Genomic DNA, 15,113 nt, shown 5'->3' on the forward strand with positions numbered 1-15,113 from the left:
CATGTCTAGACTACAAAGGTTCACCAGCATAACTATGTAAACACTACAATATGAAAAAATCAAACTCTTGGCCAACTTCAGTATGTTTACAAAGGCCCACGACAAACAGCCGTGCCAAAAGAAAAGAGAGCTGCTGTCAGTGCCAGCCCCGTTGTTCAGGCAGGATGGCTGTGGTACCTAGAAAAACAGAGGACTCTTTCTCTGTATCAGCCCCATTGCCTCTGTCGACACGGTGACAGAGGCACAGTGCCTAACACAGAACTGCTTTACACAGGAACAGAATCCTAGCCCATTCTCCAGCAAGAAACTCGTATGTCCTAAGTCACTGGAGTACCCAGATCTACAAAAACATTTCTCCTTCCCCCATCTGCTCTCAAGGAGACTTGAGAAATCATCATTTTTGCAGCAGAAGACATGGGAGGCATTGTGTGCAAACACATGCATTTGCCCTGGACTGTGTGTACAAAGAACTCGCGATGTGAAAAGATAGCCATTTTTGCAATTAATTCCAAACAGACATTAGGATGAGCTTGTTTACAATCCAGCAATAAGCATGAAAATCAATTTCAGGTCTCACAAAAGTTCTGTCTTCTATTGCAGAGAATTGGGACCAGTGACAAATTGATTTGCATGAGATGTCATTTTGACTTGGAAGAAGCTGTCTCTGACACTGGTTGGATTATTTTTTGCTAACAGAGAGAGATCCCAAGTTGCTCTCTATATTCAATCTCTCTCAGTTCCGTTGAAAATGCCTGTAAAATTCCTAATTACAACAAACACAGGGGCCTAAAGCCCCAACTAGGCTACATTTTCTTCTGACTGCACAGGAGGAAGAGAAAGGGCAAAGTGCGTCAGCAGTATATTAACTTGCACCAGTTCATAGCACACTCAAAGGGATTGTTTTGCTAGTGATGAGTTACTGGAACGCAGCATGCTCCTACCAACCTCTCCAGCCTGTGCTGAGAGGAAACCACTTAGAGCAAATGCACTCAATGATTTCCCAAGTTTGCTATTCAAGCTAGTTCTCTAAAACTCCCGTGTGTTATTTGAACAGCATAAAGCAGCCTCAGTCATGACGCACCTGCACCAGAATTTCCTCTGCTAATCACTACTGAGCTCTTATGAGATGGCACTTATTAGCCCCTTACATTTGTTCTATGATACAGCCATACAGGACCATGAATGTGGAAGGACAAACAGGCACAATAAAACTTTTCTATACTTAGAGTTTTCAGAGATTTAAAGAAAAAAGTGCTGGTGTTTTTATTCTCTGAAGTCTCTCGATGCAACCGTGCTGGCATGTTGCCTTTAAAAATGACTACTTCAAAGGGAGTTCATGTTTTGCTTTGGCTTTTTCCTCTTTCTATGCGACCAAAGGCAAGACCTTAGAAGGAAATATTTCCATTTATTCCATGGTCAAGTACTTAAGACTCCAAGACTTTGCTGTACCCCAGGGTGGATATTGTTCGTAGACAGCACTTAAATACCTTAGACAGTACTTTTATCCTAAAGACCCCAAGGAAGAATGTTTTTGTTTTGCTACTTTAAAAACATGTTTTGAAAGAAAGCGTGATGGATTCAGTAAATAGCCCAAAACCTAGCTCCTCTTGAAGAAAGCCAAGTGCATCTCAAGAAACACGTTGATTTGCAAGAAAACCCCCAAACTTTCTTACAGTATCTTAATGCTGCTTGTTGAAAACACTCTTGTTTTTCAGCATTTTTTGCATTTTGATTTGCTCTGTCCTCTGTTTGCGCACTAACAGCAGAGGAGCAAAGCAATTATTATTTACATCAAAGCTATGTCCTGTGTCATGCCCTGTCTTCATCAGCACCCAGTAACAGATGCCCTGGAGAACAGTGCTATTTATTTTTTAGAGAGGTCATCTATGAAATGGCTTAATGGTAAAATCCCCATCTTGTCCTACTAGTAATCATTCACCTTTCCCTTGCAGCATTAGAATCTATCTGAAACATGTTACTGGAGAAATAAGCAACTGGGAAGACTTTCAACCTAACTTCTAGAAACCTGTTTTGGCCCAAACGCTATGCAACCAAGCTATTACGGCTTGAATGATGCACAAAACCCACAACTCCGAGTCGTGCTATTAAACCATATCAGTGCAAACCAGCTAGAGCATGGGTGATGCAAAAGCTCTAAGAGACCATGCTGCTTTCAGACACATGCCAAAGGTGATCATGGCTTAGAGTTAATTACATTTTCTCTCCAGGGTCGGTTTACTAGCAGACTACAAGGTAGCTCAGAGCGCTTAGCACGCTCTGACACTGTTAGATACAAGGTTTATTGATTAATAATTACTCTGCAGGAGAAATAACAGCTCAATTTAGAAGTGGTGTTTCCATTTATTTTTGTTCTGTTACATAAACTCCCCCATTAGGTTTTACTGAAAAGGCACCCCTCTGCCGCAGCGTCTTTGTTTACAGATCAGTTTGCCTGAAGAGCAGCAATTGCAGGTTACTCCTCCCAACAGATCTGAAGGAAAACAACACACTGAAGGACTTAAAAAACCTCATGAAACCTGTAACAGGGTCCCCTAGCACTGACAGCCTATAAGGGACTAAGACGTGGCACAGTCCCAGAAGCTTCACCCTCAGTCCATGTCCTACCATCTCCGGGCATTACTTTTTTGTCATTATGTAGCACCAGAAACAGAGAGAAAACCATGAAGACATATGTGTAAGAAAAGCTTCCTATTTGTGTAGTTTATGGAGCATTATGACAACCTTCAAAATAGCTTAGCAACACAGGAATTGCTTTGCATACAACTGATAACATCTCCCAGGTGAGCATAAAATGATACATTAACATTGTAGGGAAGGAGGAGAGGTAGGCATCGGATGAAATAAAGCATCCTACGCAGGGAAGCAAATCAAAGACAGGAAATAGAAATCCAATAGAGTTTCTGGCTTGTCTCGATAAGAAATTTACCATTTACATTTTTTATTGCCATAGGGAGGTGGTGCACAATGCTATCTCCAAAACAGCAGGAAGAGATATCATTCTGTTCCACAATCTTTTTCTAGACTGTTCACAATCAGGAATCAGCCAGCAGGAACCTAACTAGAAGACTACAACCAAGGAAAGGGGTCACCTCCCCAAAGAAGGAGAAGCCATGCTCTCTCTCCCAGGGGAACGGTCAGGCCTCTCCCAGGAGCGGGGCACACCGCACCTGGGACAGGGTTGGGGGTGTGCCTCCATCACCACAGAGAACGCCCCATGCCTGTGGCAGTGAGGCACTGCTCCTTTGCAGCTCTTCATCTGCTCGGCCCCTTGGACAACTGTAACAATCGACGAAGAGCTAATTAAAGGCTCTGGAGGTACCCGTATGCATCACCCAGAACTCGTACTTAGGGCAGTCAGTCCCAGAGGCACTTCATTCCAGGGGAGCAGCTGAGTACCTTATACAACATATTCCCACCTAGTTTTTCCCTACGATACAGTGACCATCAGGTGGTATCATCTCTTCAGTACTACACTGAAATCCAACATGCACTGAGACCCAAGCCTAGCTAAGCAAAAAAGGAAAGTAATATGGGACTAAGTTCACTGTTACCCACTTTGCCTCACCCAAAGGAGGCATATTTATGCAACCACTGGCCAGTCAAAGCTCATCTCACAATCATAATTTAAAATACTGCACGCCACATCTTTTAAGAGGAAAATACTCAATTTACAAGAACACATATTTAAGCGCCACTGCGTGCTCTTTCAAATCCAAGCCCAACATATTCTTATGTGCTTCTTAAAAACATGTCTTATTTATCTCAATTTTCCTTACTTTGCTTCTATTATGCTTGAACAAACCCACTTCCTTCAGAGAGTCTAAAAAAAGCCTGTGGGCTGCATAAATGCAAACTGGCAGAATCCGACCTAGGATCTGTGTGATACCTGTTAGTGTGACCTAAAGACTATGTGCAGGATTCAGGGGAAAGGAGATCTACTCTCCATCTGCAATCATTTCTGTTTAGGACTCTACAGACAGAAGAGCTGCTAAAGGATTCTTAAATCAGCACTGTTCAGTCACAATAATTAAGGGTGAAAGAACTGTTTAAAATTTCACAAGAATGCATTTGATAGCTACAACATTAAGGTTAGATCATGCAGATTTTATCCTATTTATCCTATCCAGCCTTTAGCCTATTTAATGACCCTCAAATTCCAACAACAGTAACAGAGGTTTTTCTGCACGAACGCAGAGAAGCAACAGAAGCCTGGCATCCAACCTGGGGGTGAACACAGCTGAAAGATGGGTCTCCTAGACAGACCTCTCTCAAATCGCATGTTACAGTTAAAAAAGGGAAGGATATCATGCCAGTAAAAAGTTTTTAAAACAGTTCGTAGCTACTGTTCAGCCAACTAAGTGACACAGTCCAATAAAATAGACTCCAAAGAAGATCTCAAGCTTTACTTCACATTTAATTTCAAATGTCTGAAAAGAAATTACAAATAGCACATTGTTCTGTTTTGCCTTCCACCAGAGTTTCTAGCAATAATGAGATGAATCTCCTCATCCTATGCCAGCATCTGCATTTTACAGAGGGGTAGAAAAAAGTGCACGTGAACCAAAAGACTGAGATATTACAGATAAGGAAATGAGATCGAGGTAATTGTTCCTCATGCCTTAAAGGAAATTGAGGCACTATTTTTAGCTTCACTAAATCCTCAAGTACTAAAGAGTAAAAGGTTGCCTTCCTCCCCTGCAATGGTATTATGGCCAATGTTTTGCCCAGTCTGATCTCTAGATAAGACTCGGATTCATCCCATCCTGCTTGGTGGTACAGCACAGCATGTGTCCTTCTGTTTACTGTGGGATTTTCCATTAGTCTAATTTTCTTAAGATTCTTCCATGAAATCAGAGAGGGAAAGATCATCTTTAACTAGCAGCTTTACAAGCTTTTTGTATTAGTGCTGTCAGAAAATTGTGTTACTAAAGCCTTTAATTATTAACACATGCAGAATTGACTTGTATGCAGTGCCTTAGAGGGGAAGAAAAAAAAAAAAAAAAGAGTGCAAACAGTTTGAAATCTTGCACTCCAAAGTATGTAAGAACAAAGTACATAACAATCTTTCAGTTAAAAGAAGGTGCGGAGATGGAAATGATGAATATAAAGATTGCAAAGAAAATTTCTGACAATCTGCAAGACAGTAAGAGGAGGTGCATGCTGTAAATTTAAATTAGGATCATGACTCCAAGTAGTAAGGGCAGCATGAACAAAAACATGTATGAGTGTAAAAAAAAATTTTTTTTTTTAATAAATTGTGACTATGGAAACAGGAAGAAACTTGTTATCTCTCTATGAAGACTTCATTCTCAAAGAGAAAAAGAACTTTGAATGATGAGAGAGGAGGGGAACAGATGGTAGTCATCATTTTCTGTCAAATAACTGCAACACCAAAAGGATGTGCCAGAGTAAACATGTAACAAGAACAATTCTTACTACATCTCTCAATAACCACTAAATATTTAAGTTCTCTTTGTATTTAAGGGCTTCATCTAGAAAAGTGCACTACCTGTACCCACCAGATTAGAGCAATTAACACTCACGATGAAGCAGCCAAGAGGACAAAGTCCTTCAACAGAGCTTTATTTTTGATTCATAATACATAGTGATTTAACCTGAGAGACTCATCTTCTATTAGACAGCAGAGCATACCCAGGGTACAGATGCAGTGGGCAGCCAGGGCATACAGAACAAACTGATAGCGCAATAGTTACGTCTTCATTGCAGAGTTCAAAAGAAGAAAAAAAAAAAATCAACTGCTAAAGTGCAATAACTATGAGAAGAATTGCTCGAGGTAGAGAAAGAACAAAAAAAATTAGTTTGCTGAGCCTTTACTTGTCTTGTGGATTACACCTAATCATCTCCAACAGAGATGTTTCAAAAAAAAGTTGGGAGGAATGTTGGAGAACAGCTCACTTCTCAAATCTAGAAAACAGCTCTTGTTCTTTACCCCAGTAGGATCCCTCCATAAACATGATCACAGATAATTTCCTCATTCTGGCAAATGCAGTAGAAGACGGCATCATACACTATTGAAAAAAGCAACTAACAAAGCATCCCAGCCCTGCCAATCAGAAAGCATTTAATCAATAACAATATGCTTAAACACATATTAAAGCCAATAATGCTGCTTTAAAAAAAAAAACAAAAACAAAAAAACAAACAGAAAACCCAGGGTATATTCAAATCATTGTGTTAGCCATCCTGCTACATCTAGTATGACCAAGATATTAAAGCAAATGCCATTTTAGAAGTAGATTTTTGTGCTTTACTATTTACGTAAATACCCATTTACACACACAATGATGTTTTTAATTAAAAATAATGTGTTCAGAGGAAGAATCCAGGACTTCTTCAGTAGTAGTATTCAGAAGGGAAAAAGTATTTTCAGCATTAATTACAAGCAGACCAAAGCTCTTCAGAGAGAAGCAAGACACTCTGCTTTCCAAGTACCTTTTCTTTAGGGACTTACACAGTAATTAAAGATCTATTTGCCACATTTGGAACTTGTGCATTAAAGACGACTGCCCTGGTTCTGGGATTGTGTGTTTGAGCCTGCACTCTTGCAGGCTCAACAAAGCAGTGCACACTCTACCACAAAGGTAAGACTTTACCTCTGCTCATCTGGCCACAAAATTTGAATACTCCCGACTATAATACAAGAAACGTGCACAGGAATACGTAAGATAATCAATTCATTTTGCCTAGAGCTATAAGCTATACTTCACCTACCACCCCCATCCCTGCTTTGCTACTTCTCCACTGACAAATTACTTGACAAACTATTACTGAAGAAACAAGAATTTCTGGGAGTATTACCATTCTGGAATTATTACCCCAAACCTTTTTATTTACCTGTTGTAATTACTTAGAACAAATTGGCCATGTATATATTCTAAGAAGCCTGAACTTGTTTCACAGTGCTTGCCATACTAAAACATTGCAGTTCTATGTCTAAAAATACTAGGAAAGTCTGAAAGCTTTGCTGAAACCCCAGATGAACAAACAGGCTGAAAACATGGTATTGCCCTACAGAATGACCAAATACAAGAAGTATAGTAGATCAACAGGGGGGGGAAAAAGGCCTTTTAAACACCTAGTAATCCAAAACCTATTTTGGGCAATTCATACAGACAAATTGCATGTGGATTCTGGCTGCACTGGTTATTACCAACTGTGCTCTATTTTGAATTATTTACCTCAACACCATGATCGCCCCTATGAAAAAAATAACAAAATTTGGAAGAAATAACAAACAAGCAGAGTTTAAGCAAATCATACACAAGTTTTTATATATGAATTCAAACTGGAAAAGATGTAGAACAAAGAGTCATGAACTTGGCACTGTGCCAGGATGTTTCCCACAAAGACTTCAGCTCTGACAAATATCTAATCCTTGTCCTTGGACAACTTCAACTGGGGATTGATTTTCAAAGCTGCCTAATTGCTTTTGGTGCCTATCTTCCATCGATTTTCAGTAAGCATTAGCAATTTGTGCACTCAAGTCTCAGCTTACTCAAGCTTACTTCAGACAAGAGTAATATCCGTTTCGGAGGAGAAGCACAGCATCTCAAAAGAATAGTGCCAATCAAAATATTAACCCCACATTTGTGGCTGTGTAAGTAAGTTTGAGACAGTGGCTTCTGAGACTGATCCTACCTCACAGGTTTACCTACAATAGCTAGGAACGTTCTCTTATTTTAGATAAAGCTATGCTATCTATGAAAATAGGGAAGAGAAAGCAGCCTAATTCAATAGAATTGGAAAATTAAGTCATGTACTTGATTATGATATGTTTTAACTGCAAGGCAAAGTCAAAATCCCAACTGAATTCTGACAAACAGCCAAAATTGAGGAGCGGGTGCGTCATTTGCTTAGTCTTTGCAGATTGCTCAGTTATGCAACAAAATACGGTCATCAAACTTAAAAGGTTTTCTACTCATCTCTAAAATCCTTGTTCAGCAAAGGGAACTATGTACATGGTACTCGTTCAAACAATTTTCAGGTTTGGCAAATGACCCATAAACCAAAAAAAAAAGTTCAATTTCATATCCCCACTGAGATGAGTAAAAAAACCCAAACCAAAACCAGACTAAACCATTTATATGCCAATAGTTAAAGCCACTTACTCTAACTAAACCAGGAAACCTGGCCAGACTCCCAATGAACGCTAAATAAAATTGTTGTTTCCATAACTATCGTCAGCAGTAAGGCCAGCTTATCAGGAACCTTAAACTGGTCAAACAACCTTGTCTCCAGCAAGCTGTCAGGGAATGTCACGTCTACTCTCTCCCCAGAAAAAGCTGATTAGGGCCTTCCTGTTCCCAAAAATCAACCCAGAAATCCCCGCCCGGCCCACTGCTATTATTCAGACTTTAATAAACACCCATTGTTAGTAATATTTTGATACTACCAGCTGGCAGAGGGGCACACACCCTTTAAAACAATGGTATTTGAGGCACGTAGGCGCAGAGCCCACTTTCAACGGCCCCCGCTCCCTCTCTCTCGGTGTCCAACGCCGGCGGGCTTCGGCAGGAGACGCCGCACACAGAACAACCTGTAAAAGTAATTTCGTTCACTGGACGGAAGGTTCAGGCCAGCGCTCTCGCTTCGCTCCCTCTTCCCTCAGCTGCCTACCGCCGAGGTTAGGAGGGCAGAGGCACCATTTCACTCCCCCGGGGGCAGGGAACTTCACAAACACGCCAAAGTCCCCGACCGCAGCTGCGCGGCATTGCCCTCAGCTTCGTCCGCCGCGGTGGGGGGGGCTCTCCCCGGGGGCTCCCCCCCTCAGCCGCCCGGTAACGGCCGCCGGAGACCAGGACCCCCGCCCGGCCGCCGCTAGGCGAGCGGGACGAAAGCCGAAACGCGCGTTAAACGCTGCGGGTGTCTCGCCGGGCAGCTGCGGTAAGGCACGACCCCACCGCTGAGGGGATTCGCGCCTCTCCCCTCAGGCGCAAGGAGCAACGCCGCGCGGGCTTCCCCTCGCGCCCCACCCGGCAACCGCCCGCCCGGCGCCGTTACCTGCCGCGGCCGGAGCGGGAACCCGGACGGCGCACGCCTCGCCTGGCCTCGCCTCGCCGCCGGGGCCGCCCACCCGCACGCCGGGAGAGGGACACGGTGCCGGCCGGGCCCCTCCGTCCGCGGCCCGCTGGGAGATGTAGTTCCCGCTGCGGGGGCGGGGAGCGCCGGGCCGCGAGCCGGGCGGCGGCAGCGGCCGTCCCCGGCCGGCCGCAAGCTGAGGGGTGCGGGCCGCCACCACAGACCGAAGGCGAACAAGCAGACGGCGGAGAAGGCTTTACCGCCCTTGACGCCGGCCCCAGGCAAGGGGCGTCAGCACCTGCGGCCCCCCCGCCGCTGGCAGAGCCCCGGCAGACCCCTCTTCGGCACCGACCGCGGCGGGGAGCGACGGGGCTCCAAAGCACCACAGGTGGTCACGGAGCGTTACAGGCTTCAGCCCCGCAAGCGCTAATTCACTGTCGTAATGGCAGAATTAGGACACGGCCAGGCAGCAAGGAACTATCGAGTGGGACCACGTGTGGGCTTCCTAAATGGCTTCTCGGGCAATCTCACCAGCACTGGCCGCACTGCGGTAGGACCGCCTGAAGAGAAACACGTTCACGCTGCTCCACCTGCCCAGCTACTGTCCTGTGCAGCACAACCATCTGCCTAACAGAAGGAACACTCTGAGAACGCACGTAACGGGTGCTTTTCCCCTGAACCTGTGTTCTCCAAGGCCTGTCTTCCAGACTCGGTCAGAGAGATCAGAGCAAGCCTCAGAAGGTCAAGCTGTAACACCTAATCCCATCAGTAAGAACACAACAACCAACTTAAATTCTTTACTGGCTCTTTGAGGTTTTGCCATTCAACATCAGTTTTCATCTATCACTTCACTCCCACATTCCAACATTACTTTCTTTGTCACCTCCACACCATCTCAATTATCTTGTTTGGATTGTTGAAGAGAAGTCTTAACAAGCAGACTTGTGATCCCAGGTAATGATGCCCTTCACATCATTCAGCCTCTCCTACCTAATCATTCCAGTCTGCTCAAACCATTCCTTTGCCCAAAGAGTACATGGTGCAGTTCTCATGCTGTTTTGCTATGAACAGCAATAGCTGCTAAATTAAAAAAGTCATCTGTTTTAAAGCAACATGTGCCTAAAACTGTTCTGTAGGTAAGGCTTGTCTTTTTTTGATGTTTTCTTCTTCCAAACCAAGCACGCTGGCTGTGAGTTCTGCCCCTTCTGGGGCATCCAGCTTCACCAGCAGCTCCATACAAATTTTCTTCAGACACCAGAAGCATTAGTAGCAACCCATCTTTCTTCTGTAGGACTACAGGGATTTCACAAACATACAAATAGGACTGTGCTGAATTTCATAGTAAAACGTAACAACTTTTATAAGATGATAGACAAAAATGCAACTGTATCATGTCTCACACTGTCATAGCACTTTATTACAGCTACCAAATACTGTATTTGACTATTTTAGTTAATGAAAAATTGCATTCTTCTATCCCCTATTTGTTATAAAAAATGCCAACTCCAACCTCTAGTTCACCAGTAACTCCAGCCTCTATAACTTGTTAAAGAAGTAGTTTCATACTTTATCCAGGCTGTCCCATATTCTTAAATCAGGTGTCTTCAGTCATCCAGGAAGGCACATTCTTACCTCTTTAGTGCCTTCCAGTTCTTCCTTTCATGAAGCAGACAGAGTAGTTCAAAGTTCCTACCATAGAGATATTACTCTTGCATATATGTCTTCCTGTGGGCGTTAACCTTCATAAATTGCCAATTCATTAAATATTAATTTTTCTCTGTGGTTTAACAGTACTGGACATACGATGCTTCTGGTTCATGAGAGGGACTCTTAGGCCCTATGGCAGTAGCAGTAGTAAACAGCAATGAGCAAAGTAGTTACCTCAAACATACAGAGAACAGAGGAAGATTACATCAGGTTTAGTTCTTTACATGCATTCCTCCTAACTAGAACTGTTTTGGCTGTTTATTGTGAAAATTATACAGCTACCACAGCCTATCAAAGCAAAACACAGAGAGGCAAATACCACTAAAACCAAAAGGGCCAGCTGTGTCCTGGGGCGCACCAAGCACAGCATAGCTAGCCAGTCAAGGGAGGTGACTGTCCCACTCAACACTGCACTGGTTCAGCCCCGCCTCAAGTACTGTGAGCAGTTTTGGGTGCCTCAGTGTAAGGACATCAAACTATTAGAGTGTGTCCATAGGAAGACACCCAAGATGGTGAAAGGCCTCAGGGGCAAGACTTAACTAGGAGAAGCTGAGGTCACTTGGTTTGTTCAGCTTGGAGAAGAGAAGGCTGAGGGGTGACCTCATTGCAGTCTACAACTCCGGGGGGGGGCGGGCAGCAGAGGGAGAGGTTCTGATCTCCTCTCTCTGGTGACCAGCGACAGGACACGAGGAAATGGAATGAAGCCGCATCAGGGGAAGCTCAGGCTGGACATCAGGAAAAGGTTCTTCACTGAGAGGGTGGTCAGTCACTGGAATAGGCTCCCTGGGGCAGTGGTCATGGCACCAAGCCCGTCAGAGTTCAAGGAGCATCTGGACAACACTCTTAGTCATATGGTTTAGCTTTAGGTAGTCCTGAGAGCAGCAGGGAGTTGGACTTGCTAATCCTTATGGGCCCCTCCCAACTTGAGATATTCTATGATTCTAAGTAAGAGAAATGGAAAACATTAGCAACTCCATGGTCCAGCATTCCTTAAAGTTGTTTTTGCTTTAGAGTCTTGATCTTAGGTAGAGGAACATTACACAGCATTAGCTCCACCTTTAAAGCAGCTGGAGTTTGTTACAGCAAACAGAAATCAGGGGGAGGATGTGGCCATTATAGAAACCTATGGGACTACTGGTGTGAGGGGAACTGCAGAGAGTTCTGACAAAGAATCATATAAGCACAGAGAAACTGACAACAGATGTGGTTGGAGAACAGTTTTTATCTTATGATATAAGGAATGATTTTTAAAAAGACAGGTATTGATGACAAATTATTAGGGAGAATTGCTGATATCTAATCATTATGAGCTGTAGCCATGTAGGCAGTCATCAGCCAAATAAAACAATGTCAAGTAGTACACAATTTGCATTACAGGAAAGTAAATGAATTGCTACAATCTAGGTAGATTCCAACACAGAGTTTGTGCTGAAGGATCTTCTCATTCACTAAAGCCTAAGTGCTCTTTTTGAAATCCAGAAAAAATATTTTCTTATACTATTATTGGATCAGGAAGTTGGTCATGCAGTTTATTCTGTGACACCTACGCACATACTCTTCACAAGTGCGACAATGCAGAATCTCCCTCTACTGAAGCTCAGATTTGAGAACGAAATCCTCTATTAACACCCACAAACAGAAGATGCATGCAATTGTGTCACAATCCTCTTCCCCCAAGGCAACCAAAAAGTCACCATGATCAACTATATAGAGGAAAATCAGAACACGTCTTAAAGATCTAAAGAGAGTAAATTTAGAAACAAATGAAAAAAGAAGAGAGGAATGAAGAGTCAGAAAAGAAGAAAGCTTAATACAGAAGTCAAAAGAATGAGGAAGGAAAACTCTTCTCGGATTGTGAAATCAAAATAGTCCATTCTCACCACCAGTGAAATCATATCCAGTAGATGTTTCAGCATTTGTAGGTGTTTCAAGGATTGGTCACCTGGAGGTATTCTGGAGGCACCTTAAGAATTTATTGGTTTGGAGCTACTGCACACTGAACAGTTACTATTACAGTCGCATATGCCTTTCAACATGCTGATCCCTTCTTAAACCCCTGCCCCAACATCAGCACTTTAGGAATGTTAAGAATTTCAACACAGTTTTATAAATCCATGATATAATCTTCACCTTCTATTGTGTGTTCAGTTCTCGTTACTCCATTTGAGAGGCTACCTGGGTGTTATAGGCCTTTAGGAAGCAAATAATCTACAATCTTTGGTTCCACGCTTTCAGTACCATCCAGATGAACTAGAACAATACAGAAACAAATTCAGACAGAACCAGTTTTTAAGTAAATATTGTATGGCATGTACATTACAGAGCATTTAATAGGACAGTGCTGTGGTTTAACCCCAGCTGGCAACTAAGCACCACACAGCTGCTTGCTCACTCCCCTCCCAGTGGGATGGGGAGAGAATTGGAACAGTAGAAGTGAGACAACCCATGGGCTGAGATAAAGACAGTTTAATAGGTAAAGCAAAAGCCACACACGCAAGCAAAGCAAAACAAGGAATTCCTTCCCCACTTCCCATGGGCAGGCAGGTGTTCAGCCATCTCCAGGAAAGCAGGGCTCCATCACGCCTAACCGTGACTTGGGAAGACAAACGCCATCACTCTGAACAGCCCCCCCTTCCTTCTTCTTCCCCCAGCTTTATCTGCTGAGCATGACATCGTATGGTCTGGGATATCCCTCGGGTCAGTTGGGGTCAGCTGTCCCGGCTGTGTCCCCTCCCAACTCCTCGTGCCCCCCCAGCCTCCTCGCTGGTGGGGTGGGGTGAGAAGCAGAAAAGGCCTTGGCTCTGGGTAAGCACTGCTCAGCAATAATGAAAACATCCCTGTGTTATCAACACTGTTTCCAGCACACATCCAAAACATAGCCCCATACTAGCTAGTATGAAGAAAATTAACTCTATCCCAGCTGAAACCAGCACAGACAGAGAGGAGGTTTTTACAAGCAAGTCAGGGAAATTACAAGGTGGAAGTAATTTAGGCTGTGGTTCCATGGCAGCCTAAAGCCAATCTAACTGCTGGCTCTTTTGCTCCCATCGTTCCTCTCAGCCCTGTTGGGAGCTCTCAACCTCTCCATTTCACCCCCATAGCACTCATTTGACCTTTTGTGAAGCCATCTCAGCATACTAACCAGGCAGAACACCAAAACAGCAGCTCTCGAGAACATTAAGGAGCTTTCTGATGCACTGATAAATTGAAATGATTCAGGTGAGGCTGTGAGGCACACTAGAATCAATGCAACAGAGGCACCAAGGATCAGCAACCAGCTGTTACATTGACCAAGGCTGGTGCAGAATCCCAGTCTTTGCACATTTATTAGCTGATCAACAGGGAATACTGCTGCAGTGGTTAAGAAGCTATTTGCAAAGCAGCTGTTTGCTCTGTTAAAAACATGGTTGGTTATTTGCATATTTAAATATAGTCCCATGTTATGTGGGTCTGCTGTGTGACCAACACAGAGACAGTTTGCCTGTGGGCACAAATGAAAAATCCCTGGTGAATCCTGTTTATTTCTTTGGTTACTGCCCTCAGCCACATGGTAGCACTGCCACAGCAAATGTGTTTAAAAAAAACTAAATAAAACCAACCCCAACCATCAATCACTCACTGAAAAGGTCAGGTTCCCTCCTGCCCCAAAATTTAAAAGGTATCTTTTATGGCAATTTAAAGTAAGACATTGACTTTCACACGGACATGTCCGAGACATTATTAGTTCATCGTCCTGCCTGCCGACTCCTTAGAGGAGCAGATGCCTTTGGGAGGTAACATCTTTAAGCCACACACAGAGTTTGCCAGAGCTCATTTGTCAGTGCCCTGAGGCAAGCCTTTCATCTTTTTGCCACATAATGATAGCAGAACTGTATTATAGATGGCTGTATTTACATGCATGAGTGATCCAGTCAAAATATGTATTTTTGCTAGCCAATAAGAATAGCAAATTCTCATTTGCTCACTACCAGCCAGCAAAGCCATTCAGGAGGTGTCCAGAAAACTCAACCCCATCTCCAAGAAACCAGTCTTTGAAATCTTGCTGTAAACACATGCCTATACTCAGGAAGATTCTGCTCAGTAGAAGCAGAACAATGCAGATTGGAAGTGGTATCTGTTCATAAAAGGACTAGACAAAAAAATGAAACCAACACGCAAACATGACTTCAAAGGAAAGAAAAACCCCAATCTCTCCCACACCTCTCGATAAGACTAATGTTTTAAGTTCTAACAAAATGACTAAGAATCGCCACAAAAAAGGGGACAGAAGAATGTGATCCCTAAATCAAAACTTGCTACAAAAACAAAGCAAAACATCCTCAGAGCTGGTCTTGATTTAAATAGAA

The 15,113-nt window shown here is 43.4% G+C and overlaps 1 protein-coding gene across 4 annotated transcripts in view; it reads right to left on the reverse strand.

Annotated features, from left to right (window-relative positions):
* EPHX1 (epoxide hydrolase 1) overlaps nt 1-9,228 on the reverse strand; it is a 23,960-nt gene extending 14,732 nt beyond the window's left edge. The window contains exons 1-2 of one of the 4 annotated variants that reach the window (XM_069800041.1): nt 9,043-9,228; nt 8,457-8,578 (exon numbers count right to left, since the gene is read on the reverse strand). The gene's annotated coding sequence lies outside the window, so the exon portion shown is untranslated. Of the gene's footprint in view, nt 1-8,434; nt 8,579-9,042 lie in introns of all 4 variants that reach the window. The other 3 variants (XM_069800038.1, XM_069800037.1, XM_069800039.1) reach the window with 3 other exon arrangements.
* Between the last annotated feature and the right edge of the window lie 5,885 nt (nt 9,229-15,113).

Source organism: Haliaeetus albicilla, chromosome 13 (assembly GCF_947461875.1).
Source record: "Haliaeetus albicilla chromosome 13, bHalAlb1.1, whole genome shotgun sequence".
Classification (NCBI taxonomy): domain Eukaryota; kingdom Metazoa; phylum Chordata; class Aves; order Accipitriformes; family Accipitridae; genus Haliaeetus; species Haliaeetus albicilla.